Source organism: Schistocerca serialis, unplaced genomic scaffold (assembly GCF_023864345.2).
Source record: "Schistocerca serialis cubense isolate TAMUIC-IGC-003099 unplaced genomic scaffold, iqSchSeri2.2 HiC_scaffold_997, whole genome shotgun sequence".
NCBI classification, from domain to species: Eukaryota; Metazoa; Arthropoda; class Insecta; order Orthoptera; family Acrididae; genus Schistocerca; species Schistocerca serialis.
In genome coordinates, this window is record NW_026048625.1 from 52,501 (window position 1) to 57,500 (window position 5,000).

Here is a 5,000-nt window from a genome sequence, read left to right on the forward strand (position 1 = left end):
TAACCTAACCTAATTTGTGCCGTAACCTAACCTAATTTGTGCCGTAACGTAACCCATGTTGTGCCGTAACGTAACCCATGTTGTGCCGTAACGTAACCCATGTTGTGCCAACGTAACCAGTTGTGCCGTAACGTAACCCATGTTGTGCCGTAACGTAACCCATGTTGTGCCGTAACGTAACCCATGTTGTGCCGTAACGTAACCCATGTTGTGCCGTAACGTAACCCATGTTGTGCCGTAACCTAACCCATGTTGTGCCTTAACCTAACCCATGTTGTGCCTTAACCTAACCCATGTTGTGCCTTAACCTAACCCATGTTGTGCCTTAACCTAACCCATGTTGTGCCTTAACCTAACCCATGTTGTGCCTTAACCTAACCCACGTTGTGCCTTAACCTAACCTACGTTGTGCCTTACCTAACCCATGTTGTGCCTTAACCTAACCCATGTTGTGCCTTAACCTAACCCATGTTGTGCCTTAACCTAACCCATGTTGTGCCTTAACCTAACCCATGTTTGTGCTTAACCTAACCCATGTTGTGCCTTAACCTAACCCATGTTGTGCCTTAACCTAACCCATGGTGTGCCTTAACCTAACCCATGTTGTGCCTTAACCTAACCCATGTTGTGCCTTAACCTAACCCACGTTGTGCCTTAACCTAACCCACGTTGTGCCTTAACCTAACCCACGTTGTGCCTTAACCTAACCCACGTTGTGCCTTAACCTAACCTACGTTGTGCCTTAACCTAACCCATGTTGTGCCTTAACCTAACATAACTAACACCATGTTGTGCCTTAACCTAACCCATGTTGTGCCTTAACCTAACCCATGTTGTGCCTTAACCTAACCCATGTTGTGCCTTAACCTAACCCATGGTGTGCCTTAACCTAACCCATGGTGTGCCTTAACCTAACCCATGGTGTGCCTTAACCTAACCCATGTTGTGCCTTAACCTAACCCATGTTGTGCCTTAACCTAACCCATGTTGTGCCTTAACCTAACCCATGTTGTGCCTTAACCTAACCCATGTTGTGCCTTAACCTAACCCATGTTGTGCCTTAACCTAACCCATGTTGTGCCTTAACCTAACCCATGTTGTGCCTTAACCTAACCCATGTTGTGCCTTAACCTAACCCATGTTGTGCCTTAACCTAACCCATGTTGTGCCTTAACCTAACCCATGTTGTGCCTTAACCTACCCATGTGTGCCTTAACCTAACCCATGTTGTGCCTTAACCTAACCCATGTTGTGCCTTAACCTAACCCATGTTGTGCCTTAACCTAACCCATGTTGTGCCTTAAACCTAACCCATGTTGTGCCTTAACCTAACCCATGTTGTGCCTTAACCTAACCCATGTTGTGCCTTAACCTAACCCATGTTGTGCCTTAACCTAACCCATGTTGTGCCTTAACCTAACCCATGTTGTGCCTTAACCTAACCCATGTTGTGCCTTAACCTAACCCATGTTGTGCCTTAACCTAACCCATGTTGTGCCTTAACCTAACCCATGTTGTGCCTTAACCTAACCCATGTTGTGCCTTAACCTAACCCATGTTGTGCCTTAACCTAACCCATGTTGTGCCTTAACCTAACCCATGTTGTGCCTTAACCTAACCCATGTTGTGCCTTAACCTAACCCATGTTGTGCCTTAACCTAACCCATGTTGTGCCTTAACGTAACCCATGTTGTGCCTTAACGTAACCCCATGTTGTGCCTTAACGTAACCCATGTTGTGCCTTAACCTAACCTATAATGTGCCTTAACCTAACCTAAAGTGCGCCGTAACCTAAACTATATTGCGCCTTAACCTGACGCACGTTGTCGCTGAACTGCTCTGTAATTGTTATGCAACCCGTTAAAGTAGTGTAGTGTTGCCTAACCGCAACCCTCGCAATATAGTTCGCTACTCGCACTGCCCGGTCCCCTGTGTATCGCGTCATGTTAAACACCTTGCAGGTGTTGCTGACTTTCCACATGCTCCTGCTATACACTGTAGTGTGGATAGCAGCAGGACGTACATGCCCCCCCCCCTTCCCCCCTGCCTTCGCAAGCTGGTCGGTGAGAAGTTTGCATGTTCAATGCCCTTCGCATGCCGACGTACTCAGCCTACGTTGTGGTACGGCCTGTCACCTGTCCGCCGATGTACGCAAAACCCACAAACTGTACTGCACATTGCTCCGTATGTACTGAATGATACATCGTGGCCCATGTGACCGTATGACGACAGCGCCTAGCAACGGCGGACCATACAGTCCAAATATTGTGCACGCAGCTACGTGTCGTCTCCCTATAAGAGCTGGATTGCAGTGTGGTACGCCATACAGACGTGTGGGAGGAACGGACGCCCTGGATGGCGATCAGCATGAGCAGTCTGTTGATGTAGTGGAGCGTGTATTCGGACGTAGTCGTCTCTTCTCACACACCGTGATAGCATGTTGCACCGCGTTCCACATTCTGCGACATGCTGCAGAGGCGGGCTGACAGTCGTTCGCGCAATGGACACCGCATACGTACGGGGTCTACCTTCCACGTGTTCTCTAGGCGTGCACATGTTGTTGCGTCTATGTGGGCAGACGTAGTGTGTTGTGACACCTGACACAGGCATGCAATACTCGTTGCAAATGGCGATGGACGTGTACGTTTGCTGGTGACGTTACGCAAATGAACAACCGGTAACCCGTTGTGGTGCGGTTGTTCTCGCTAGAGGTGAATCAGTGTTGGCGACGATCGGTCGAGCTATTAACCGGTTGTTTCAGGGATACCCACCATGCCCACGACGTGAAAGGGGACCCACCATGCCCACGAACGTGAAAGGGGATCTGGGTGTGAGGCGATACGCGGCGGTGGCTGGGTGGGACCGTCCCCGGCCGGTGAGGGGGGGGGGGCCGCCCGGCGTGCTGGCAGCGCGGTGCGTGGCGCACGCGCTACAGCCGGCTGGTGGGGGCGGCCGGTGGCAGGCGCGCCGGCCGACGGACGCGGCAGCGGCGCAGCTGCGCGCCGGCGCCCCCTGCTCGCGGCGCCTTGCGGCCAAAGTAGGTCCTCGCGGGCCCGGTGCGAAGCGCGGTGGCCATCTGCAGTGTGCTGGTCCGATTGAGGACTTTGTGCGCTGAGGATGCGCCGCCGCCCGGCGCTCGGCGCCGCGACGCCGTCTGCTGCTCGGTCGCCCCAGCGGTTCTCGCAGGTGGTTTGTATCGCAGCTGTGCGGACGTGTTGGCGCGTGCGCTGTGCTGGGAGAGTTCGCTTCGGCACCAAGTAGGGCTTTTGTCCTTCTGTGGCGCTGGCGTTGGAGCTGCCGGTCACCGTAGGTGGCGCGTGTTGTCTCCCGCCGGCAATGCCACGACAGCACGCTCCCGGGCCTCTGTCGGCAGCGGCAAGCTCAGTTGGGAGCACGGGTGGTCGCACCTAAAGCGTCTACTCGCCTAACTCCGGGCGATTGCGCCTCTCTCGAACCCGACCAAGTACTTAGGACGGCGCCTGCGCGCCGCCGGGACCTGAGAGGGTTTCGAGGTGTGTTGTGCAGGGGAGCTCAGCCTCCTCCTGTTTGCAGAATAATTGAGCGGACGCTTGCGTGTTCGCGCGGGCCCCCCGGGACACACTCCCGGCGGCCGGCTGCTCAGCTCTAGTTGACGCAGCTCCCTGGTTGATCCTGCCAGTAGTCATATGCTTGTCTCAAAGATTAAGCCATGCATGTCTCAGTACAAGCCGCATTAAGGTGAAACCGCGAATGGCTCATTAAATCAGTTATGGTTCCTTAGATCGTACCCACGTTACTTGGATAACTGTGGTAATTCTAGAGCTAATACATGCAAACAGAGTCCCGACCAGAGATGGAAGGGACGCTTTTATTAGATCAAAACCAATCGGTCGGCTCGTCCGGTCCGTTTGCCTTGGTGACTCTGAATAACTTAGGGCTGATCGCACGGTCCTCGTACCGGCGACGCATCTTTCAAATGTCTGCCTTATCAACTGTCGATGGTAGGTTCTGCGCCTACCATGGTTGTAACGGGTAACGGGGAATCAGGGTTCGATTCCGGAGAGGGAGCCTGAGAAACGGCTACCACATCCAAGGAAGGCAGCAGGCGCGCAAATTACCCACTCCCGGCACGGGGAGGTAGTGACGAAAAATAACGATACGGGACTCATCCGAGGCCCCGTAATCGGAATGAGTACACTTTAAATCCTTTAACGAGTATCTATTGGAGGGCAAGTCTGGTGCCAGCAGCCGCGGTAATTCCAGCTCCAATAGCGTATATTAAAGTTGTTGCGGTAAAAAGCTCGTAGTTGGATTTGTGTCCCACGCTGTTGGTTCACCGCCCGTCGGTGTTTAACTGGCATGTATCGTGGGACGTCCTGCCGGTGGGGCGAGCCGAAGGCGTGCGACCGCCTCGTGCGTGCTCGTGCGTCCCGAGGCGGACCCCGTTGAAATCCTACCAGGGTGCTCTTTATTGAGTGTCTCGGTGGGCCGGCAACGTTTACTTTGAACAAATTAGAGTGCTTAAAGCAGGCAAGCCCGCCTGAATACTGTGTGCATGGAATAATGGAATAGGACCTCGGTTCTATTTGTTGTTTTCGGAACCCGAGGTAATGATTAATAGGGACAGGCGGGGGCATTCGTATTGCGACGTTAGAGGTGAAATTCTTGGATCGTCGCAAGACGAACAGAAGCGAAAGCATTTGCCAAGTATGTTTTCATTAATCAAGAACGAAAGTTAGAGGTTCGAAGGCGATCAGATACCGCCCTAGTTCTAACCATAAACGATGCCAGCCAGCGATCCGCCGCAGTTCCTCCGATGACTCGGCGGGCAGCCTCCGGGAAACCAAAGCTTTTGGGTTCCGGGGGAAGTATGGTTGCAAAGCTGAAACTTAAAGGAATTGACGGAAGGGCACCACCAGGAGTGGAGCCTGCGGCTTAATTTGACTCAACACGGGAAACCTCACCAGGCCCGGACACCGGAAGGATTGACAGATTGATAGCTCTTTCTTGATTCGGTGGGT

General features: G+C 53.1%; 1 non-coding gene across 1 annotated transcript in view; it reads left to right on the forward strand.

The window, feature by feature from the left end:
- The first annotated feature begins 3,638 nt into the window (after positions 1-3,638).
- LOC126454734 (small subunit ribosomal RNA) overlaps positions 3,639-5,000 on the forward strand; it is a 1,907-nt gene continuing 545 nt past the window's right edge. The window contains exon 1 of the ribosomal RNA XR_007585310.1: positions 3,639-5,000. This exon is cut by the window's right edge and continues 545 nt beyond it. This is a non-coding gene — a ribosomal RNA (small subunit ribosomal RNA).